We start from the raw sequence: 26,004 nt of genomic DNA, 5'->3' as shown, positions 1-26,004 counted from the left end.
ATTGAAAGTACCGCTGTAACTAGAATACAAAGTGTTGAAATTCAGACATGTTGCACCAGATGGCTGATAGTGAGAGGTAAACAGCATCAACATCATCATCAGTATCATCATTATAAGCAGCAGCAGCAGTCAGTCAGTGAATCAATCAATCAGTCATCATCATCAATCAATCAGTCAGACAATCAATCAGTCATCATCATTCGAAGAAACAAAGGACGAAGTGGGAGACCTGTGAACACCATGCCGAGTGAAATGGGTCAGACAATCATCCACTCATCATCCAAGCCCTTGGAATCCTGGCTCCCTATTACAAGCCTGATCTGCACAGTTTTTCCAGATGTGCATTATAAATTTCAGAGTCAACCCATTTACTGTCCAGATTAAAAAAAAAAAAAAAAAAGTAAAAGATCCTGGTCATTGGCTCCTCAAAGCATAAACCCATCTCTCTCTCTCTCTCTCTCTCTCTCTCTCTCTCTCTCTCTCTCTCTCTCTCTCTCTGTATTATCCGTTATTTGTCTCTTTCTTATATTCATCCATCTCTATACCTTATTATCTAAGACGATCTCATTTTTACCAATACTATTCCCTCTTCATGTGTCCTTCATTTCAACCATCCATCTATCTTTCTAAATCTCTGTATCTGTCTGTCTATCCATCCACCCACCGCTCATCAATTTTTCTGGCCCGATACCTATTCATTTCTCTCAGCCCTCCATTCATCCACCTGTCTTGTTATTTTTTATATTTATCTACATGTCTTTCATCTACGCAGTACCTTCTCATTCATTCATCTATGTGTACGTGTTTATCTGTCAGTGTTAGGCTGTCTGTCTATCCATATATCTATTTATCTGTATCTGTCTGTCTGTCTATCAGTCTGTCCATCTACCTATCTATCTGTCTATCTTTATCAATCTATCTTGCAATCCGTCTATCTATATCTGTGTATCTGTCTCTCTCTGTCCGTATCTGTCTATCTGTCTGTCTGTCTATATATTTGTCTGTCTGTCTGTTTATCTGTGTCTGTCTCTATCTGTCTATCAGTCTGTTTATCAACCTGTCTACTTTTCTGCATATTTATGTATCCAAATCTAGTATGCATTCTTCCACCCATGTCAGTGTATCTATCTGTCAGTCGACCTCCCCATCTATCTACCCGTCTATCTACCTGCCGTCTATCCCCTATCTACCTGTCTATCTACGTGCTATCTATCCCCCCCACACCGCGCTCAGGCAACAAACAACTCAATTGGCCTGGTTGGTGAAAGTCATGCTGTTTGTTTGTTTGGCTTTGGTGTGGTTGGCGATTGTTTGTGGCGGTACCCCACAGTATTTATTCTCTCTCTCTCTCTCTCTCTCTCTCTCTCTCTCTCTCGTTATTCTCCTTGAACCACAGAAGGTGTTTATGATCGTTTGCATCCGTGTTCTTGTGTGTGTGTGTGTGTGTGTGTTACGTTTTATATCGCCTAAGTGTGTAGCTACATTTTTGTTGCATGTATGTATGTTTTGTGTTTGTTTTTGGTCTATCTGTGTATGTATGTGGTATAATCAGATTTGTGTATGTGTATTTTCCTTATATATATATAATGCATTAGAGTTCTTTGTGCATATGATAAAAGAAAGTATGTTTTTTATACTTATAGACTTATGGTTTAGTATTATTATTTTTTTACTTATTTTCATTTTATTATTATTATTATTATTATTATTTCGCTGTTTTTGTTACTTCCCTTCTCATATATATCTTCTCATTACTCCTCAGTGACGTACGCTGAATAATACTGCATGGCCAATTTGAGATAGTTATGACGAGCTCTGATTTCACATTCCTCAGCCTCTTTCATCTTCCCCTCTGTCTCTTATCTCTATCTCTTGGCATGCTCTTCCTCCACCTTATCTCTCGTCGTTGTCCCATCTCTGCTTTATCTCTCAGCCTCACCTCTGTCCGTCTTTGTATTATTTTTCTCTGATTTTCTTCATTTTTTCTGCGTCACGGCTTCGTCCTCTCTCTCTCTCTCTCTCTCTCTCTCTCTCTCTCTCTCTCTCTCTCTCTCTCTCTCTCTCTCTCTTTCTTGAGTACGAGTATACCTCTCTTCACATTCCCTCACATTCTTCCTATCCTCACAAGCACAGTCCCTCCCCCTCTTCTCCCAAGCATCCTTCCTCCTTCACTCCCTCCTAGCTCTCCCCTTCCCATTGTTCCTTTCATCCCTTCCTTCTCCCTCTCCACTTCTCAGACGCCCCTCTTCCCCACTCCCTTACTAGACAGCTTCTTTCCTCTCTTACCTTCTCCATCTCCCCTGTCATTAACGCTAACCTCTTCCTGCAAACCCTGCTTCCCCCAGACACCCCCAACTTCCTCTTCTGACACCCTTACCTCCTCTCCCCTCTCTTCCCCATCATCAGCTCCCCTCTTCCCCATCGTCTTCTTCCCTCATAAACCCCTCTCCCCTCCTCATAAGCATCCGCCTTTACATACACCCATACTCCACCCCCCAGACACCCGAACCTCCACCCAAACACCCCTGCCTCCCCCTGACAGCCCTACCTCCCCTTCCCTCCCCTTTCCTCCTTTCCCCCTCTCATAAGCCCTTCCCCCTCTCTCCTAAGCACCTGCCTCTACGTATTACCATATTTCCCTCATTATTTCTCTGTATCCCCTCTTACATCCCTATCTAGCCCCTGACACTCCCTGCCTCCTCCTGACACCCCTCTCTCCTCCTTGACACCCCTACCTCTCTCTGACGCCCCTGACACTCCTATCTCCCTCCTTATAACCCCCCCCCCTCTTCCTTATCCCTCTCATAAACTTAAATCTCTGCCCACACCCTCTTATTCTCCCAGACACCCTTATTTTGCCCTTTCCCCTCCCTTCCCCTCCTCTCCCAACCCCTGCCTGCCTTCCCCCCTCACCCACTCGACCACCTAAAGCATCAGTCAGCAGTGAAGTGGGTTGGGATCTCCGCCTGTCAACTCCCTTCTGAAATATGATAGTAAAAAAATCATAGCGGGCATCTCTCTTTTTTTAACCCCTACTTAACCCACCCTACCCCACCCCCACCCTCTCCCCAACCCCCATCCAGCCCACCCCACCCCACCATATCATACCTCCTCCCTTCCGCCTCCTTCCTTACCTGTCTTCTCTCTTCCCTCCCATATCCTTACCTTCTCATCCTTACCGTCCTCCTCCGCTTCCTCTCTCTTCACCTCTTTTTCGCAGTCTCTCTCGTGACCCTCTCTTCCATCTCTTTCCTTAGCAGTCTTTTCTTCTCTCCTCCCTCCCACTCCTTACCCTCCCGTTCTTACCCTCTTCCTTCTCCTCTTCTTTATCCTCCTTTTCTTCCCAATTTCTCGTGGCCCTCTTATTCATTTCTCTTCCTCAATCCTCTTCCTTCATCGCATTCGCCTTCCTCTTTACATATTTTTATACTCTTTCTCTCCGCCCATTAATCTCCTCATTTTTCTCCATTTCTCTCCACTGTCATGCAAGTTTCCTTTCTTTCCTTTCCTCCATATTGCCCTCTTTCCCTTCCACTCATTTATAATCTCGCTCATTGTCATCCTCTCATGTCCACTCTTCACCTATTTTCCTCTCTTCTGTCCCCCTCTCCTTACCTATATTTTTCACTCTTCTTTCTTATATTCCTCCTTTTCTTCCCCTCCTCTCTCTCCCTTCCCTCCTTCGTAACATTTCCCTCCTCTCCTCTCTACCTCTCTCACAAGTTACCTCCCTTTTCTCTTTCCTCCCTATCGTCTTTCCTCCTCCCTTTCCCTCGCTGCCTTCCTTTCCTTTTCTTCCTTCCCATCTCTTCGCTAGCTTTCCTATTTTCTTCCTCTTCTCCCTTATACCTCCATCGTTCTCTCTCTCTCTCTCTCTCTCTCTCTCTCTTTCATTTTTTCCCCTTCCTCTAAATATTGTCACTCGAATTCCCATCCAAGTTTTTTTCTCCATCTTTTTTTTTCTACCTGTTCGTGGTTAATGTCGTGTCGCTCATAATGATACAGAAAAAAGTATGTTTTTTTTTTTTTTTATTGCTCTCTCTCTCTCTCTCTCTCTCTCTCTCTAAGAAAGCTTTTGATTTCCGAGCCTTTTATGAGAGAAGACTACAGTGGAACAAAAATATATACTTTCCTCGTCTCTCCTCCTTCCGCATTTACCTGCATTTTATTCATTATCGGCCGCCTTAAGCAAGACAAGGCGATATAGTGTGTGTGTGTGTGTGTGTGTGTGTGTGTTGCCAAAATATCTCAAAAAGTTGTAGACGAAATTTCACCGAACCTTCAGGAAATAGCAACTACGTGGATGTGCAGAAGCCTATTTCTTGTGGTGAAGATTTGATCAAGTACGACCGAATGCCAGCCACCATAATTTTTTAATGCTATTGCCTTTTGTGAAATAGGGTGACTGAATTCCGTTGAGTTTTGCGGATTTTCTTCATATTTGGTTTGTAGGTAGCTTGTACCTTAGCATCAACATATTTAGGCGGGCGATTAGCATTTGGCTCCCGAATGCTTTTGTTTAAATTTATTCATGTCTATAAGTATCTTCTCGTAGGCAATAGAAAATTTAACATTTCCACATAATACCATTATTTTCTCAAGTCTAGTAAGGGAAATACTTAATTGAGGGATTGTACGGTATAGGAGTGAACCAGATGTACGGTATAAATTCGTGATTAAATGCTTGAAATGAATATTATTGGTAAACAGTAATTACAGTAACAGTGATGGTGTTGATGATGATGATGATGATAATGGTGTGGTGTTGATGGAAGTAGTAGTAGTAGTAGTAGTAAGCATTATTATTATTATTATTATTATTATTATTATTATTATTATTATTGTTGTTGTTGTTGTGATGATGATGATGATTGTTATTATTATTTATAACAAAGCTAAATATTGTAAACATTTACTCGTTATTCTCCCTGACTCCCTCTTCCCCCACCATCTCCCCCTCCCTGCACGCCTACCTCCCCCACCCCTCCTCCCCTTCCCACTTACTTCATTGATACGTTTCATTCTCTTTTCAGATCATCCCCACCACCGCCACCGCCACACCTAAGGTAATGTGTGTGTGTGTGTGTGTGTGTGTGTGTGTGTGTGTGTGTGTGTGTGTGTGTGTGTGTGTGTGTGCGTGCGCGCTTCACTTGTTTTTCTCCTCACCGGATTAAAAAAAAAAGACCCTTAAAGTGTTTGTCCGTCAAACTTTTTTTTTTCCTCTCTCAACTCTTCATTCGGCCCATCTCCGTTTTAATGAGCTGGGATATCTCTAATGGCTTCAGTGTCAGCTCACACTTCTCCCACGCTCACCAGGTCTCACAAGGTCGGCCCTAAAGAAACTCTCTGGAAATTACTCTCCATATATCGGGGGATTAATCGGATTTTTCAAGGTTTTCATTTTTACTGAAAGCACGACTGTCTCCTGCGACTTTATCATGCTTTATTGAAATTGATGACGTTCACCCCTTATAGTACAGACCAGTGGCTTGCTTTACTTGAATAAAATTGTGTGAGAATTAGACCAGAAAACATTAATGAGCTCCTGACTTGTGAAATATTGATAGGAATATCCCGCAAATGTTGATATATTTTTTTCAATCGTTTTTGCAGACAGGAGTAAAGTGAATGTCCCCCTGCTCTGTCTGTGGCGGAAGTAATGAGTAAATATCCGTTCGTATTCACTCATGTAGGCTTCAAACTCTTCCATGGCACCATATCTGCTCCCATTACCATCGAAACATACTGAATAACTCTGCCTGTCTTTGTGATAAATATTTGACTGTGTGTGTGTGTGTGTGTGTGTGTGAGAGAGAGAGGGAGAGAGAGAGAGAGAGAGAGAGAAAGAAAGAATCTGTGTGTGGATTGTTTACATTGTGTGTCCCCCTTCGCCAATTTGAGCATAATCATCTCGGGTCCATTGTCCAGTCCTTACCAGTGATATTGTGTGCGGAATAAAGAAGTTACCCCTCTTTTTCTTTTATAAATAGCCACTTCTCTTGCACCTGAGCTATTGCGCACACACACACACACACACACACACACACACACACACACACACACACACACCGATATATGCCTTAATTACACACACATCTCTGCACACACCACACATACGCGGAAATTCATACTTACAGCATACAGTAAGGTGCAGTTTCTCTCTCTCTCTCTCTCTCTCTTACCCTGAATTGCCATTGTTCTTGCTCAATCATGCCTTCACTTTGCCCATTATCACTTCCCCGCACTCCATCCCGAGAGAGAGAGAGAGAGAGAGAGAGAGAGATGAATACATACACAAAATAATTACGTCACCCCGAGGAAGAGAGAGGGAGAATTAGAGAGTAAGAGAGTGAGTTAATAAGAGCAAGTGATACAGTCCCAGTGAGAAACAGAACAGGAAAGGGAGCGAGTTAAAGTAAACATGAGACGTAGTGAGTGAGTGAAAGTGAGAGAGAAAGTAAGAAAATGAGTGAGTGATAGTGAGAGAGAGCGTAAGAAGCTGAGTGAGTGAAAGTGAGAGAGAAAGTAAGAAGATGAGCAAGTGAAAGTGAGAGTGAAAGTAAGAAGATGAGTGAAAGTGAGAGAGAAAGTAAGAAGATGGGGCTGTGAAGGTGTGAGTGAAATGTAACGTGCCTACACCTTCGTCAAACATAGCTTATAACACACCCAAACTTACCTTATTACCCTGTCCTAAGCTGCCCAACCTAACCTAACCTAACCAATACTTTCCAAGCTTAATCTAACCCAGTTCAACCGTACCTCTGCCCGACCCAGCCCAGTCCAACCTAATCCAACCCAGTCCACCCCAACTCAATCCAGTCTAATCTCAACCAGTCCAACCCAACCCAACCCAGACTAATCGAATCCAGTCCAGCCCACCCCAGTCCACCCTAACACGTCCTAACCAAACCAGACCAAACTAAACACTACCCAACCCAATCCAGCCATACCATACCTAACCATACTACCGTACCATACCATAACACTCCATCCCATCCCATACCATACCATACCATACCATACCATACCATACCATACCCTACCATACCCCCCATGACCCACAGTCCACCTTTGATGCACACTACAAATTAAACGTTGGGGTTACCTCACAAAAACAAACAACAGATCCTTTCATGTTGTCTTTTCCTTCCCCGGGAATTTCATTATTAGATGGAGAATGTGAAAAACCTGTTGATAATGACAGTGATGAAAGCGTCAACGCCAAGGTGAGCGAGGGCGTCTTTTGAGCGAAGCCGTCTACCTATTTTTCCTCTGTTCACTATAATGCGGTGTAAAATGGCCACCCCTTTAGCCTGAATGCTGTGACAAGAGGTATAATACTGGAGTGTAGTGCTAATCACGAAGAAGTGTTATGGCAAGGATGTAGAACCGTGGTGATGTCTTAGCTAATGGAAAAGGGACACAGACGGACGAAAATCCCTTAACTAAATGACCCGTGTGCAGTCGATACGAAATAAAATCCACTGACATTAGACATAACTGGAATAGAGAGATAGATAAGGAGACAGACAGTTAGATAGATAGATACCAATAGATAAAGACCAGACTGATCCAGTGAACTAAAAGTTATTCGAGATATTTGTTCAGGTTTGATTGACATGTTTTTCAGGAGTTTTTAGGACAGTGCCAAGAAAAAGCTCGCCTTACACATTTTCGTGATGCAGCAATATTCTTACCCGTACCGTGTGTCATGACATCTCGAACTGAGGGGTTAGATACAGCCTTCCTTAACTCCTTCCTTAACCCCTTCAGGACTACAGGACCCTCTTAAGATGAATGTAATCGTCTTAAAGCAGCAGGATGTTAATAAATCGGGATATTTTTTTGTACTGAATGGGTTTAAGTTAGTGGGATGGTTGCCCTTTGCTCCATCAGAGGTTGATATCACTAAGAGAAGTCCTTTTTTTTGTCAGGACCACCTGTATCCTAAAACACACACACACATACACACACACACACACACACACACACACACACACACACACACACACACACACACACACACAAAAGGTAAAATTGAGTCACTTAGCTCAGATACAAAGACCTTGGCAAATTAGGGAGGATAGAGAGGGAATAGGAAGGAATTAAAAAGGGTGGATTGCTAATGAGTTTACTAATTACAGTGAGCTTGTTTGCCGGGTAATTAGTGGGCGTGTCTTAATTGCCGCCAGGGGTGTGAGCAGGATAAGGGTTTTGCAGTATTTGGACCTTGTGGAAACGTGTTATGGATTTAGACCGTGTTGTGGAAAATAGTTTGATTGACTGATACGGAAAGAATAAGGTAGATAGCTAGATAATCGGAGTGAGAAAGGGAGAGAGAGAGAGAGAGAGAGCAGCTAACTGGTGTCTTTCTTCCTCATCCTCTCCTTTTCTCTCACATTTCCTTTCACTCTTACCTTTTCATTCTCTGTCTTTTCATCCCCCTTGTCCTTTTTTTCCTGTTTTTAAGTTTTTCGTGGAAGATGATAGTCAGGTGGTTAGGGAATTAATCAGCTGTACGAATGAATGCGATTTCGATCCAAGGCTGGCCAAGGAAGAGTTCAATATTGTGGACTTCAGTAGAACAAACTCATATTTCACAAGATCCAGCATCGTGTATAAGTAAATAAATAAATAAATAAAAAACTATTGCCATCACACCAATCATGAGTGAGGCAGCTCTTGCGTGTATTCAATATGGACGGTAGGTATTGGCGTCAAAGTGGTGATATGAGAAATCAGTGTCACACAAGAGGTAGATGAACCACAGGGAATGGGGTATCAAATCTAGGCCCAGAAATGTAAAAGAAAATGGTGTTTTTTTTTTTTTTCTTAAAACTTTATAGTGTTTTATGATTTATTTGGCTTTTTTCCCCATTTTACTTTTCTTCCTGTTTTCTTTTACTGTGTTTTATTTTCATTTTCCTGACTTCCACCTTCACCTTGGAGTAAAATAAAAAAGGTAACATCTGTTTTCTTCGTCTGAGCATTCTCGCCAGGTATCCAATATTGCTCTCTCTCTCTCTCTCTCTCTCTCTCTCTCTCTCTCTCTCTCTCTCTCTCTCTCTCTCTCTCTCTCTCTCTCTCTCTCTCTCTCCCATGTTATCCCTTCCTTTTTCCCATGTTCATCAGTTTCTCTTTGCATAGTTAATTGTTGTCTTTCACATTTTCTCTTGTTGTCTTCCCTCTTCCTTTTCTTCATTTCTCTTTTCATCCCTTTTCGTCCTTCCCATCTTTCCATTATTACTCCCTTTCATTCTGCCTTCTTGCCAGCCTTCCTTGTTATTTTCTGTCTTTTATTCGTTCGTTCGTTCTTTTTTTTTGCCGTTTTCTTCCTTCCTTCCTTTCTTCCTTCCTTCCTTCCTTTCTTCCTTCCTTCCTTCCTCCCTTCCCTCCTTCCTTCCTTCCTTCCTTCCTTCCACCCGGCCACGTTAATGAAGTAAAGTGCAGGTGTAGCTGCTTGGCCCTACCTGTTTTAGTCGTGTTTTGCCCTCCTGCGCTGTTTTATTGGCTCGGCTATTTGTTGTCCAAGAGAGAGAGAGAGAGAGAGAGAGAGAGAGAACGGGGAAAAAGAAAAAAGAAAAGAAGGTTGCAGTGTGCGGAAAATGTCGAGCAGAAGAATAGGAGAAAAGAGAAGGGAAGAGGGGAGAATTACAAAGCTGGAGTGAGGGGAAAGAGCTGATAAGAGAGGTGAGGGGAGGAGATTATGAGAGGAAAGAGGAATGAAGAGGGGTGAACTGTGACCATCAGGGAGGAAGAGGGAAAAGAGGGAGATAAAAAGAGAGGAATGTACACAAAGAAGGAAGAAGATTGTTAATAAGAGGAAAGTGTGAGCTGGAAGAGGGAGATAGAACCCAACATAATCTAATCTTTTTACTTGACCTCACCTGACCTGACGACCAAAGCTGACTGACCTGACCTGACCTAACCTAACCTGACCTGACCTCACCTGGCTACCTGTCTTGGCCAGGCATAGCGACTTGGGAAACTGAAACAGAATATGGGGGCTTAGAACACGACTGAGGTTGACAGGCCTTGTTAAAACCAAGTTGTGTTGAGAGAGAGAGAGAGAGAGAGAGAGAGAGAGAGAGAGTTGGTAACAACCTGTAAGCCATCAGAATTCACACACACACACACACACACACACACACACACACACACACACACACACACACACACACACACACACACACACCAATCAGCCTTCCCTCACAGAAAACAGAAACCACAGAAGCCGCCTTTGATGTCACCGCCACTTTCTATGACAGTGGCTCTGTTGCAAAACCATCCAGTACAGAAAACAAAAATACACACTGAATAAAATTAGAGAGACCAAATTAGAGACAGGAAACAAAATTGAAGATAGAGAAAGAAGTAAGAGATAGAAACCAGATTTGCAGTTATGTAAAAGAACATAATTAGTACTGATTGCAATATTGAAACAGGTGTAAACTCAAGTACAGTAGAAATTTCATACAGAAAACAGAATTACATGTACGGACAGTCAGTAGATTAAAAAAACAGATATACCGAGAGCGAGTAGATAAAAAAAATTACATATACGGAAAACAAATAAAGGAAACAGAAATACAGATGCAGAGAGGATGTATATCTTCAGACTATATTAGATACAGAAAGCAAAAGTATGCAGTACATACGGAAACAAAATTACGAATTGAAAAAATAGGTAGAAATAATTGCAGCGGGTGTTAGTGATAATTGAACGTTTTACAAAAGCCATCAGTAGAAAAAAAAAATCACCGAAACCAACTTGAACTTACAGTCGTTTTCTACATGTTACAAAGTTGTAACGAAACCATTCTGTCTAAGAAAACAATGCTGAAACCACCTTTGAGTTCTCGTCGTTACAAAATTGTCGTCGCTCAACTTATTCCTTTCATAAGGCAAACTATAGAAGTCAAACAAAGTACAGAAACCAAGTAAGTTATAAAGGCCACCTTCGATTTCACGGTCTTTCTCAAATCGTAAAATAACAAGATTGTTTAAAAATCAACCTGTAGAAAGCGTATAATAAAAGTGAATTTTTCTCTAAACATAACTAAACTGGGCTGTCACGAAACCAACCCTGCATAGAATAGAGACCACAGAAATCACCCTTGAAGTAAGTCTTTGTTCCGTGTCACAGTGGGTCTGATGAAACCCGAAACAGAAACTACAGACTTTTACGTTTTTATGTTACCTGTCACAGTAGTGCAACGAAAACATCCACCGCAGAAACCAGCAGTCACATCCGAACACAGTCATATCGCTAAACCATCCTTTACAGAGAAGAGAAACCACAGAATTACCCTCCATTTCGTCTGTCATAATGTTGCTCTGTCACAAGGTATTCCGTTCACAATGGTTCTGTTATACGAAAGTAGTCTCAAAGGGAACAAGCCACAGAATTCGCGTTTGACGTCATTTTCTTCCTTGTCGCATTGGCGGTCAAGAACTAAAAAGAAATGGAAAAAAGAACAGACGAAGCCAATTGCATCTTCCCCTTTGAAAGTACTATTGTTACGGTAGGTCCCTGTGATATGAAACCCCCTTACTTAGAGAACAGAGACCCCCTTTGATATCACAGTCGGCTAGTATCACAGTGGGTCCGTGTGGTGATACAAGGAGGGAAGTGCAGCGGCTGCCCCTGGACAAGAAAGAACTGGAAACGAGCAGGACAGAGCAGAGCAGTGCAGGACAGGGCAGAAGAGGATATGGAAAGACAGAATAAGGCAGGGCAAAACAGAACAGAACGGAGCAGGACATGACAGGACAAGGCAAAGCAGGGTATGGTAAGGCAAGACGGGACAGGAGAGGGCATAGGCAGGACATGCAAGGCAGGACAAGGCCAGTCAGGACAGAGCAGGACAAGGCAGGACAGGGCAAGGAAGTGTTAGGTAGGACATGCAGTTTGGAAAAAGGACAAAGGCAAGATCAAATTACAGAAGCCACCTATAATGTCAGCCTGTATCTCTTCACGTTACAGTGGGTGCTGGGAAACCACTCTCTTTAGGACAGAAGCCTCAGATACATACCCTGGAGGTCAGTCAGTTTCTCTATGACATTGCCTCACTGTCACAAAATCAAATTGGAAAAGAAATAGCAGAAATATACCACTAATGTCATGGGCACTCCGATTCGATGGCTTTCACTCGCTTTCATTCGCTGTGACTTGAAACTAACCACAAAGAAGATAAAAATAGCAGAGGAGTATGCCTTTGATCATAGAGACACTTTCCCTCCTTCGCGATGCCTGTGTTGCAAGAACTTCAGATCCACACACACACACACACACACACACACACACACACACACACACACACACTCTCTCTCTCTCTCTCTCTCTCTCTCTCTCTCTCTCTCTCTCTCTCCCCTCCCCCATCAAAGCAGAGTGGAGAGGTGGGAGTGGGTGGATTGAGGTGGTGGTGAGGTGATGGATGAATGGGAGTATCTGGATAGGAAAGGATAAGGCAGAAAAAGTTATAACAGGAAATTACAAGACAAGGTGAAAGAACAACATGACAGAAAAGGCATGGAAAATGGAGCAAGACAGGGCAGGACAGGAGTGTTGGGATGGGAAGGGCAAGGCAGGGCAGGAGGGGGAAGGACAGAAACAGGGCAGGAGCAGGACAATGAAAGGCAGGGCAGGGTTGATAAAGGCGAAGCGGAACAAGGCCGGGCAGACCTAGACAGGCCTGAAAGGACGGCTGGTCGAGTGAGATAGTAAGGGGAATCGTTATTATCTCACAACGAGAGAGAGAGAGGCGTTAAAACCTGGCTCTTATATGCTAGTTAGATGTGTTTATAGGAGAGTTTTAGGCCGAGTCATGTTAGGTTATTGCCAACTGCTCCACCTCTTGACTAAACTATATGCACTACAGGTGTGTCTAAGTTTGTTATTGGAGAGCTGCTGACGTGTGTGTGTGTGTGTGTGTGTGTGTGTGTGTGTGTGAGAGAGAGAGAGAGAGAGTCCAGCAAAACACAAGCAGTAGTTACATAGGAATTCCTCTTCTTTAATTAAATACTTTTATCTCCGAGCGTGAGCCAGATAACACAAAAAATATGAAATGAAAAAATTGTGTATGTGTGTGTGTGTGTGTGTGTGTGTGTGAGAGAGAGAGAGAGAGAGAGAGAGAGAGAGAGAGAGAGAGAGAGAGAGATAATGTGGGAGGGTTCTTGTTGCATAGATACACAGACCAAGCAAGTATTACGGTTCTCACTGTTTATGTGGTTCGGGGAAAGTTTATTCCAATTACATAAATTTAAGAAAATACTTGTACATCAGGATATAGTTAGATAGATAAACAGATAGATAGATTTGTAGATGGATAGACATAGAAAGAGGTATAGAGATCAATAAGAGTAATAGTAGCAGTAGTAGCAGCAGCAGCAGCAGTAATGGTGGTGGTAGTAGTATTAGTAGTAGTAATAAAATAATAATAATAATAATTCTCGCCATCTCCTCCAAAACAGGTTTCGTATTGTATCCTCATATATTCTCATTTATTGCTTTCGCTCTTCTCATGTTTTCTTCTTGTTTTTTTGTGTGTTTTGTTTTTCTGCCTTCTTTTCCCTTTCTTTGGCCTTTTTTTTTTGTTTGTTTGATTAATTCTTTGTCTGTGTGTCTCTCTCTCCTGTGTGCATGAATGTCTGTGTGTATGTTTGTTTGTTTGGCTTTGTATATCTTTTCACCCATTTATCGTCTCTGTCCTCTTTTCTGTTTTTCTGTGTATATGTGTGTCTACCTCTGTCTGTCTGGCTGTCTATATATATTTTTTTATGTCTGCATCACACACACACACACACACACACACACACACACACACACACACACACACACACACACACACACACACACGCACGCACGCACCACACACACACACACACACACACACACACACACACACACACACACACACACACACACACACACACACACACACACACACACACACACACACACACACACACAGTTTCTCCTCATGAAACCCTGCAACTTAATTGACCACCCAGAAGTTGTTAAATGGTGATGAGAGTGACGACAGTGGGTGGGAGAGGGTGAAGGGGAGGGAGAGTAAGGGAAGTGGGAGGGAGGGGTGAAGAGACGGGATGGGAGGAGGAGGAGAGATGATGCGGGAAGAGGATGAAAGGATAGGGATGAGAGGAGGGGGGAGGGAAGAGGAGGAAGGATAGAAGAGAAAGAGAAGGGGATGAGAGAATATGGAGTGGGAGGGAGACGCGAAGCTGAGAGGGATGGGAATAAAGGGAGGTCACGGAGGGGATAGGAGAGGGGGTACCTTATGTAGTAAATGGTTTCCTGGGCTACAAGATACCATATGGCTTGTTACTCAGTGGAGAGTCACCTGGAGGCAGCACAACATGAATGGATGGTGGGTGCCCCTGTGGATGTGAACTTCAGTGTCTGTTTATCTATACCCAGACGCCTTAATCCCGTAAGGGGTGGCCACAAACAAATCGCCTCCATGTCGTCCTGTTCCCTGCCTTTTTTTCGCTGCCCTCCCCCTAGCTTATACCTCCCTCTCTCATTTACCTCTCTGCTTAAAAAAAAAAAAAAAAAAAAAAAAAAAAAAAAAAAAAGCTACCTCCATGACACTATTATTTCCTGTTTACTGTGTTGATATTTTCCTCCTCTTAAATATTTCTCTTTATTCTCTTCCTCCCACCTAACCCCTCCACAACGATGACTTACGTTTTCTACATTTTCTGACCATCTCCAGACGATTTTATTCATAAGAAATCTCCTTCCCATGTCTTGAAAGATGTAATGAGGGCCGCATCTTACCCCTTCAGTTCGATAACTCTCTCAAAAATTGCCCGGAGATGACAAGAATAAAACAGAAATGACGCCCTGGAGATGAGGGGATTAAGGAGAATGCCATACTGTCATTTCCCGCCCAAGACTACCTCCTGTACTTGGAAGATTCAGATTGTCTTGACGGAAATTAACCCTCTCACTAAGATGTCGGTGTTTTTACGTGTAGTTTTCTTATTTATTTATTTTTTTTTTCATTCATTCTCTCTTTCTTTAATGTCTTTCGTTCTTTCTTTAATTTCTGTCTTTCGTTCTTTCTTTCTCCAGACAACAATTTTCAGCATAGGAGAGACTTTTTGAACTGAAGAGGTTAAATATACCTTTCATTAACACATACAGAACGAGATCTCCTTCCTCGGTTGAATCAGATCTTTAAGAGGAGAAAGAATCAACTCAGAACTCACCGTACTGAGAGAAATAATGGGTCGATAGTTGCTTTTTATTTTTCGTTTCACCTACTTCCTGGTTCGTTTTCCATTCATCATCCAGTCTCTCTCTCTCTCTCTCTCTCTCTCTCTCTCTCTCTCTCTCTCTCTCTCTCTCTCTCTCTCTCTCTCTCTCTCTCATATATAAACAGGAGTGTAGGATACCGGGTTCAGGCCACTCCGTTCCTGACATTTTAGCCAACGGTGACCTGCCACATTCTTCCCTGAGAGGCATTCTGTGGGCAAGAATCCCTAACGACACATAAGATGGAAACCCTTAGCCTAGTTCACCACCAGCATAATAAACCATTTGGCTTGTCATTCAGTAGAGAGAGAGAGAGAGAGAGTAACAGGTAGCCAGTAAGAGTAGCAGGTAACCAGTAAGAGAGTAGTAGGTAGTCAAGAAGAGAGTAGTTATTCTTAAATCGCGCCCAGACTTTCAGACAAGCCTAACAAACGCCCGTAGCTGTAGAGGGACTAACAGGCAGTAACAAGTAGCCAATTAGCAGTGTGGAATCAGGTTTCTCCCCTAAGAACCTTCAGCACCCTCCATCTCTCTCTCTCTCTCTCTCTCTCTCTCTCTCTCTCTCTGTAAAAGGTATATGATTCACCCTTATTGATACCTTCATTAGCACCTAATTAGAATTCTCGCTCTACCTGCTCAGAGAGAGAAATTAAAGAGAGATTGAGATGAAAGACGAGGGAAGCAAGGCGAGGATAACATAGAGGAAAGGGTGGATGGGTGAGAGAGAGAGAGAGAGAGAGAGAATCTTTTGAAGGGGGAAACTAGGTGAAGTGGCAGGGAGATTGCTAGGTGAAGGAGGACACTGGACACTCAAAGGTGAAGGGAATTGAATATACACAAAGGGGAGAAAGAGAGAGAGAGAGAGAGAGGTTACAGGGAATGAAGTAGAAGTGTGAATGAGGGAGTGAAAAAAGAGAGATGGGGAGAGAGGAAGGGAGAAACAGGTAGAGGAAGAGAAAAGGATGTTAATTAGGATAGAGGGGAGGAGTGTGTGTGTGTGAGAGAGAGAGAGAGAATAGGGTATTGATTTGTTTGGCAGGCTTGACACACGAAAATGAATGGATAGAGAGCATTCCTCCCCTCTCCCATACCTGTTCTGTCCACATCCTGTTCCTATCCTCTCCTGTCCTCTCCTCTCCCGTCCTATCCCTCTCCCACTCGTATTTCGCCTCTTGTACCAGCGTCATCATAACTTTGTCTCAATTTTGTCCTCTCTTTATCCAACCTTCTCCATTTTTATCTTTATTTTTATCTAATCTCTATCCTACCTCTATCCAGCCTTCATCCGCACCATTTCTGTGTCTCTTCCCGTAACCTGTCTATCCTTATTCCATCTCTGCTCTGTCTCCTAGTACGTATCCTAAGTTGAAGTCATGTCTCTCTCAAAGCCGTCCCACCCCTATCCCAACTCCTTCCCACCTCTCATTTGCGTTTATTCATACCACTTCTATAACAAAACAATCTCTTCCTTCCAATACCTGTACCCTTCGCAAACCCCTATCCCTCTCTCTCACCCTTATCGTACCCCAGTCACCACCCTGTCCCACAGTATCCCAGTCCTGTCCCATTCCATTTCATCCCTGTTACTATCCTGCCCCAGCTCTATCCAACCCATCCCATTTCATTCCCATACTTAGCTACGAAGTTAGGGGTTTAGTCCAATCCCACTTCTTTCCCCACTTCCAGTCCCACTTCTATCCCCGCCTCCATCCCATTTCTGTCCCCGCCTCCAACCCACTTCTTTCCCCACCTCCATCCCATTTCTTTCCCCACCTCCATCCCACTTCTTTCCGCACCTGCAATCCCACTTCTTTCCGCACCTGCAATCCCACTTCTTTCCGCACCTGCAATCCCACTTCTTTCCGCACCTGCAATCCCACTTCTTTCCGCACCTGCAATCCCACTTCTTTCCCCACCTCCAATCCCACTTCTTTCCCCACCTCCAATCCCACTTCTTTCCCCACCTCCAATCCTACCTCCATCCCACTTCTGTCCCCACCTCCATCCCACTCCCATCCCAGCCCTCCCCATCCATTTAGCATCCTGTTAGTGGACAATTTCCACGTTTATTCTGTCACCCAAAATTTTCAAGCCCTATCTCGAACCCTTTATGGACAAATTTGCCGTATTTGGTTTTTGGTGTGTGTGTGTGTGTGTGTGTGTGTGTGTGTGTGTGTGTGTGTGTGTGTGTGTGTTTATTGACGACGTATCGCTCTATATGTATATTTGTATTTGAACCTCACAAATGAATTACCCTTTTGATTTGGACGTGGTTATCAGTTCTTCTTTCTCTCTCTCTCTCTCTCTCTCTCTGTCTCTCTCTCTCTCCCCACGAACAACCAACACATGACACCTACACGGACACTAATACCAAGTCGTCTATATTTTTGTTGTTATGCTAGAGGTGTTATGGTATGCTAGAGGTAGTGTGGTATGCTGTATTGTGGTATGCTAGGGGTATTGTGGTATGCTGTATTGTGGTATGCTAGGGGTATTGTGGTATGCTAGGGGTATTGTGGTATGCTGTATTGTGGTATGCTAGGGGTATTGTGGTATGCTAGGGGTGTTGTGATATGCTAGAGTAGTGACAGTATTAAGTGTGTGGGTTTTATTTGTATTTATATTTTTATGTTTTTATCCATGGCGTCTAAGTGGCTGTTATAGATCTGGGAACTTTTAATAACATCAGTACTCGTGTCTTTTACGTATTTATTTATTTATTTATTTAGCCACCGATTACATTATCATTAGTTAACAAATAGAAATTACGAGAGTACCCAGCAGCACCTTCAGCACTGTTTTATTTAATCCAGTTTTTAGTCCTGGTAAAGGGAGGCCTCTCATAGTGAAGGGATTAACGAAATTCAGAGCCTTCAGTTGTTTCCAGCCGGAGTTTGATCTCGTGACCTTGAAGACAACAGTTCATCCCCTCTCCCCTCTTCATCTCCCCTCATCACTCTTCTTTCTTCATCCATTTTTTATCCCCCACTTCTTCACCTGCTCACCTCCTCTTAACCCTTCTCTCTTCACCTCCTTTTCATCCCCTCATGTCTTCACCCCCTACCTCCTTCCAACCCCCTCATGTCTTCACCCCCTACCTCCTTCCAACCCCCTCCCCTCTTAACCCCATTTCTTTCCCCTTCTCATTCCTCTCTCCGCCCCACTGCTTCATCTCCCACTCCAAATCACTCCCTCCCCTCTTCACCTTCACCCCCTCCTCACTCCCTCCCCCTCATCTCCCCTCCATCCACCCCATCATCACCTATTCCCCTCATCACCTCTTCCACCTCTCTCTTCACTTTCCCTCATCACTTCGTCCGGTAATAACATTGATCGGGTGATTAGGGCTGTCATTTACCTGACTAATTAACCGGATTAGGGGGATTGGGATGTCATTAGCAGCCATTAACAAGTTTCCTGTCAATATTCCACTCAAAAATGAAGATTATTTGTTGGAGAGTGTCAGAGCAATTGTGTTGGGGGTAGAGTAATTGTGCAGGGGTAGAGTAATTGTGTTGGGGGTAGAGTAATTGTTTTGGGGTAGAGTAATTGTGTTGGGGGTGGAGTAATTGTGTTGGGGTGGAGTAATTGTGTTGGGGGTGGAGTAATTGTGTTGGGGTGGAGTAATTGTGTTGGGGGTGGAGTAATTGTGTTGGGGTTAAGTAATTGTGTTGGGGGTAGGGTAATTGTGTTGGGGGTAGAGTATTTATCTTGGAATATATTTAAACCGCGAAGGATATGAAATTCCCAGTTCATCTCTTTGATACCATGTTACGATGTTACACAGTTGCGGACATAAATACTGATCCACCTGGAACGATAAACACAGACAGTGAACTATGACTTTCGAAACACAGCGAGGCGATGTACGGAACCCAACAGACATCGCAGAATATCATGACTGAAGGTTTCATATTTACTGGACTTAAAAAAAAAAAAAAAAAAGTGGACTTGTGTTACTATGGGGAACTTTGCTTTTATTCCTGCTCCAGGTGGGCATTAATATCTGCCTATGGAGAGACTGTCCCCATCTCGGTAATAAATACTTTTTAGTATTTCTTATTTGATTTATAGGAATCATTGGGGTCTTTTTTTTTTTGGGGGGGGGGAGGTGACGTGCTTATGTTTTTGTTGTTGTGGCGATGGTGGTGGCAGTAATAATCAGTCAACTTGATTTCATCTTTTGAGCGCATGCGTAAAGTCTGAGCCCTGTATTTGCATTATTGCAGTCTGCAAGTAAATGTAACTCAATGAATAAAGTACATTACACTGTATATATATATATATATATATATATATATATTTACACGAGTATATAAACTTTTATTTTAACATCCGTGAAACGGTTGGTCTAGGCCCGTGTGATGTGTAGCTTTAAATACCGCAGGTGTCATGCAGGATATATTGGCAGCATTTTGCATGCCTGTAAAGCCCGGACAGACCAGCACCTGCACCACTATAGCACACCTGATCCATACGCTGCAATCCCCCCCCCCCCATCTCAGCAGTACCGCACCACGGTGAGGTTTGTAATAATAATATAAGCCCACTTTTAAATAATACATGTCGTCTGGGGACAATCTAAAAACATTAGGGTCAGTTTATATCGGAACTCGCAAACTTCAGTGCATCGTTGTCATTTTCTGTTACGTGTGTTTACGATCATATAACATATGTTTACTGTTTTTTTCATTCTCGTGTTTAAGCCACAAAAGATAGCAATATTTTGACTCATCAGAAGTTATAGATGCTGTTCATAACGACTGTTGTGAATTTGTTCCTCTTTGATAAAATTCCCTAAAATTACTCCTGGATCATATATATATATATATATATATATATATATATATATATATATATATATATATATATATATATATATATATATATATACTAAACTGTAAAAAATGCTTGTAAGGAAAAAACGAAAACAGTATAAATTAACCCTTTTACGTACAGGTGTGTCTCTCCACACCTTGATAATATATCGTCTGGTTGTAGAGAAGATAAAAAGACAGTAAGGTATCGTTGTACTGAAGGTAATAAGTTTTAAATTTTAAGTATATATGCTTGCTATTTGCTGTAAGGCGTATAAGGGTAGAATGTAAACACTGCACTTCAATCAGGACAAGTGGGTTCCTATGCTCATATTCTGGAAGGCAGCTTAGAAAGGTTTAAGAGACTGGATGGAGAAAAACAAGGCCAGCTGGAAGAAAGAATGCTGGAAATTGGATTGAGATGCAAGAGTTCATACCAAATCAGCCATTGTAAAGAGAAAAGGAATTAGTTTGAAGGCAAATTAAGCTTCGATGGAGAACTGCAAAATGGAAGAAAGTATGCTGGAACATGGAGTGGAATGGAATGGAAAGAAAAACTGAAGATAAACCAAGATGAGGCATAAGAACACTTGCTGGAAGGTGGGTTGGGATGGATTGGTTGATTACATGTGAGCCAGGTTAATAAGAGGATGTTTGTAAATGGAAGGGATAGGTGATGAGAGGATGAGTCGTGGTATAATGGATGAGTGAATGGACGAACCAGGATAAGGAGGGGATGAGTGTAGTAAAAGGAAAGGGTGATTTGTGGACGAACCAGGATAAGGAGCGGATGAGTGTAGGTGTAAGGGATAGGTGAATTATGGACGAACCAGGATAAGGAGGGGATGGACGGAATGACTTAACTTCAACTCTTATTAAGTGTAGGTCCAGCGAAGGATGTGGGGACGAGCCTATAAGAAGATCTATTTGTTATTAGTCACCCACGATGACTTTGGTATGACGTCTGGTAGTTATACAGACAGAAAGGTAGGTAAGTAGATAGATAGATAAGCAGATAGATAGGTAGGTAGGTAGGTAGATACATTGATAATAAGTTACAGGGATAGACAGATAGGTAGACCCAGAAAGATTGATAGTGAGATAGAAAAGGAAGTGAATATAATCTGCCTCCTGCCATCTTCCATCCAACACAGCCCACCAACGCCTTGACATGGACAGCCAAGGACAAAAGCTCTCTACTCTTCCGCTGCGCCTACTTCACACGTAAAGCATGACCGTCATATTCCTCTTTGACGCAACATACCAGAGGGAATCACCTGCCACCAGAGGAACATAACAAGTCTCTCTCAACTTTGAAATATTAGGCAGCAGACGAAAATGATAGAAAGAAGTTGGATATAAAGCGACCCTTTTTTCCGGCGCCTGTATTTTATCACTCCTCCCATCCCACTTTTTATAATGCACAGGGAAAGAACCCAAGAATTTAGCCATGTTAAAAAAAAAAAAAGTTGTTCTCGTCCCTTATTGTTCGCACTTAGTCTTGTTTCTCCAGTCACATTTCCTAGCTTTTTGTTCCACCTGAAACCTCTCAACACAAAGCACATCTCACCCGCCAACCCACTGACTATCCCTTACCACATCCACCTCTCTCTAAATCCTCTGCTTCCGAATTGCCTTGTTTTTCATATTTCAGCCGACCTACACGCTCTCACGCCGTCCTACCTGCACCCTTCCATCTCCATTCTTTCATTTTTCACAGCTGCCCCCTCTTCCATCTCTCAAGTAATCCCTCCCACTCCTTCCTACCACTCCCAGTCCACCAGCTATTCTCTCGTCTTCCCTTCCAGTCCAATAATTGTGTTCTTTTCCAATCCAGTAACCATGTTCCTTACTCATTTCCAGCCACACTAATATGAATCCAATACTGTATCCCTCTTCGGTCCACTAACAATATCCCGTGCTCTCTTTCACCTTTGTACAATAGCCCTTTCTCTCTCGTCCATCCACAGACATTCACTGCCTCCTTCCTCCAGTACACTAACACTTTCTTCCCTCCTCCAGCACAGTAACAGTATCCCCTTCTCCCTCTTCCACCCACTAACACTAGCCCTTGCTGTCTCATTCTCCTTCTCTTGCAACCTGTCACCACTGGCCAGCCAACCCACACAGGCTATGTATCTCCTCCACCTCTCACGACTTACCTACGCCACCCTTCTCCTCTCTCTCAGGCCTCCTACGCTTCCAGTCTCCCTTTTCGGATCCAGAAACACTATCAGCCCTCTCATCTCTCACCAAGATGTCCACGTAGTATTCTGTAAGTCTCGCCTCCACCCACCTACAGCACAGTCTGCCCTTTTTTTTCCTTCCCACTTATAAACCTTCTATTCTGCCACCCATTCTCCCCTTCTCTCCCATCCCGCTACATTTCCCCTCCCACCTATATCTTCCCTCCCGTCAACATCTCTCCTCCCCCCTAGATCTCCCCACCCACCTACAACTCCTCTCCCATCCTACTACATCCCTCCCGTCTAGTCACCTTACCTGTCTACTCCGCACCCACGTACATCTCCCCATTCACTTACTTCTCCTCTCCCTCAGACGTATCCCCCCTTCTCTTCCATCTTCCCTCTGTCACTTGTCCATCTCAGCCCACCTCACCTTCGGCTGCGCATTTTCCGACTCACAAATACTCTTTTCCATCCTTCAGTCCTCCTCCACCATCTTACCTCCCACCAACCAACCCACGTATATATTCTGCAACCTACAGCCACCCCACCTATCCTCCTCCACCTGCACGCTCCCACCTTTTTACCTTCCCACCTGAGTCCCGCCTCCTTTCAGTCTCCTTGTCCAAACCCACCATCAATATCCTTCTTCCTTTGTCCTCTTACCGTCCAAACAGCCAACCAAGCACTCCATGCAGGCATTTTAACGCCTAAAAGCCACACTCACTCTCCCTCCCCCCTTTACCTATCCCAAATTCACACACCCCCTTATACCCCGATCTGTCTCCCTTCTCACCTACATCCCCTGTCTCATCCATCCTGCTTACTCTCCCTCCTGTTTCCCCAGGCACCCCACTAGCAATATTCTTTTTCCTCTACCAGTTGTCCTCCATCACCCACGTACCTGCCACCAACCTACCACCCCATGTATATATTCTCCCACCATAAACCCTACCCTTCCACATTTCTCTCTCTCTCACTTATACCTCCTCACAACCCCTTCTCCTCTCTCCCCTCCTCTCACCTCATTTACCCTTCCCCTCCTGTTATCCCGTTCCAGCCCACTGACAGTGTTCTCTTCCTTCTTCCACTCCCCACTCCAGCCAACACATGATTTCCACTTTTTGCCTTCCCCACCCCTCCATCTCTCTCTCCCCCACCACCCACCCCCACACCCCTTCTTCCCCACTCCTCCACTTCTTTCTCTCCCCACTCACCCCCACACTTCCTCTTCCCCTCTCCACCACTGCAGCGAGCGGCCAGCAAGCAATTCCTTCAAAGGATCTTGTGACCAGAGGGCGATGAGGTCAGTTCTTTTCACGCACCCGGACATTCCTATTAAGGCCTTGGCGCACGCTGTTGTATCGGAGGTGCTGGCTGGAGGTAGGCTTGGGCTGTGAGAGAGAGAGAGAGAGAGAGAGAGAGAGAGACCATGTAACGTGAGGATTAATCGCATTTTTGGCGGAAGTTTTATGTGTGTGTGTGTGTGTGTGTGTGTGTTGTGAGAGAGAGAGGGAGAGAGAGACCATGTAACTTGAGGAATAATCACATTTTTGGCGGAAGTTTTGTGTGTGTATGTGTGTGTGTGTGTGTGTTGTGGGAGAGAGAGGGAGAGATAGACCATGTAACTTGAGGAATAATCACATTTTTGGCGGAAGTTTTGTATAATTCACCGGGTCGGTCAGGATCACTTGATGGTCGTGATCGTCAACCTTTACCCTCCCGGAAGGGAGCTGAGAGCTCATATAGTCCGATCTAAGGGCAAGGCTGTGACCTTCACACATGCACACACCCGTCCCTTTGCTCAAAGGGGACAGTAACCATCCACTTCGTCAGTGAAACTTTTCGCAACCTAAGCGAGGCGCGAACTGCGAACTCCCGTCTACCAGATGGCAAGCGAGAGCGCTGCCACTGAGCCAGCGAGCGGTGTGTGTATGTGTGTGTGTGTTTGAGTATGTGTGTGTATGTATGTGTGTGTGTGTGTATGTATGTGTGGTTGTATGTATGTGTGTGTGTGTGTGTGTGTGTGTGTGTGTGTGTGAGAGAGAGAGAGAGAGAGAGATCGTATAACGGAAGGATTAATTGCATTTTTGGCAGAAGTGTTGTGTTGAGAGAGAGAGAGAGAGAACACCATGTATCGGAAGGATTAATCGCATTTTTGGCAGAAGTTATGTGTGTGATAGAGAGAGAGAGAGAGACAGACAGACAGACAGACAGACAGAGTCGATGTGAAACAGTTTTGAGGGAATTCTAACCCAGTGAATTCAATGGATTTTTCTGCCCCAAATCCACAGTTTGTTACAGTTTCTCTCTCTCTCTCTCTCTCTCTCTCTCTCTCTCTCTCTCTCTCTCTCTCTCTCTCTCTCTCTCTCTTCCCCAAGCTTGTATTTGCATTCCATTCGTCTTTGCGTCCCCCGCGTCTTTCTCTCCTCTCCTTCCATCTTTGTTGTTCTCTTGGCATTTTCCCGATTCTTCCTACATTGAATCTTTTTGCCTCCTTCTCTTTCCTTCTGGTACTCTATTTCCTTCAATTTTTTTCTCCTCTTTCTCTTCCTTTTCTGTTAATTGCATTGTCCAAAGGAAAAATGTCTGTTTGTTTTCGTTTCATCATGGCGTTCCTGTTTTTCTTGCTATCTCTTGTTGCTTCGCCCTCACAACTTTATTTCATGGCTATTTATCCTGACATCAACAGCGCACTTATCCGGCTTTGTATCTTGAGGTACTGTTCTCACATAATGTTCTTATACCCCCTCCCCCTAGAAAAAAAAAAAAAAAAAAAAAAGACGCCATGAAACCAGCGGACGCAAAGACTTTCATTCCCATAAAGACACGTTCTTTTTGGCATCGAACCCAGTTACTATGAGGGGCTACTTCATTTCGAACGTGACCTTTAGCCTGTTGTGTAGATACGAGAGGAAGTGGATGTTGTACGTAGCCTGTAAATATGAATTATACCAAAATACACACGTCGAGATGTCATGTATTTGTTCACGAATGTTACCTGTATAGTTTTCATACTCTCTCTCTCTCTCTCTCTCTCTCTCCATCCTTCACAAACCCCTCCTGCTGCCAAAGAAAAAAAAAAACCTATCAATCCTTCTGTTAAATGGCTGTGTCTGGAGAGGCGCTTCACCGGTGATTAATGGAAAGTTGAGAAGCCCAGTAAGGTTAGGTGGGGGAGGAGGCGGAGTGAGGGCATTAGGTGGGGGGGGGGGGAGGGGAGAAAGGGGAGGAGTTGTACGTGGGCGGGAGGAGGTAAGTTCGAAGGAAGGGGAGGTGGTGAAACTGAGAGAGGTGGTGAGCCCAGTTGAACCCTACACCATACAGCTGGACTTCATCACCATTATTTTCATCTACTGTACCTTCTTGGCCAAACCTCTTCTTATCCAATTGGCCACACCATTAAAATTAAAAGCATAATTACGTTGGAAATTTGAGGTTCTTTTTCCCCCCGTTGCTCAAGGTTTTTGTCTCATGTTTTATTTATACGTATTTCCCGTGACACTGCGCATTGGACTGATGTTGGCTCCGTTTTATCAGCCTCTCTACCTATATTTCTATCTACCTATATATCTACCTGTCTAAATATTTATCTATCTGACATCATATATCTCTATCTATTTACCTACATATCCACCTCTTTATCTCCCTACCTACCCATTTATCAACCTAATTTTCTAGATACCTACTTATATATCTACCTGTATACCTATTTATC

The 26,004-nt window shown here is 43.6% G+C and overlaps 1 protein-coding gene across 1 annotated transcript in view; it reads left to right on the top strand.

Moving 5' to 3' along the window:
* Positions 1-26,004, top strand: part of LOC145394105 (FMRFamide receptor-like) — a 379,045-nt gene that overhangs the window by 197,106 nt on the left and 155,935 nt on the right. Inside the window, exon 2 of the mRNA XM_080268084.1 lies at positions 5,034-5,066. The gene's annotated coding sequence lies outside the window, so the exon portion shown is untranslated. The remainder of the gene's footprint in view (positions 1-5,033; positions 5,067-26,004) is intronic.

This window comes from Coenobita brevimanus, chromosome 26 (genome assembly GCF_032717465.1).
Source record: "Coenobita brevimanus isolate Jiangsu-jjx chromosome 26, ASM3271746v2, whole genome shotgun sequence".
Classification (NCBI taxonomy): domain Eukaryota; kingdom Metazoa; phylum Arthropoda; class Malacostraca; order Decapoda; family Coenobitidae; genus Coenobita; species Coenobita brevimanus.
The sequence above is the reverse complement of the archived record's forward strand: the minus strand, read 5'-3'. Positions and strand labels throughout refer to the sequence as shown.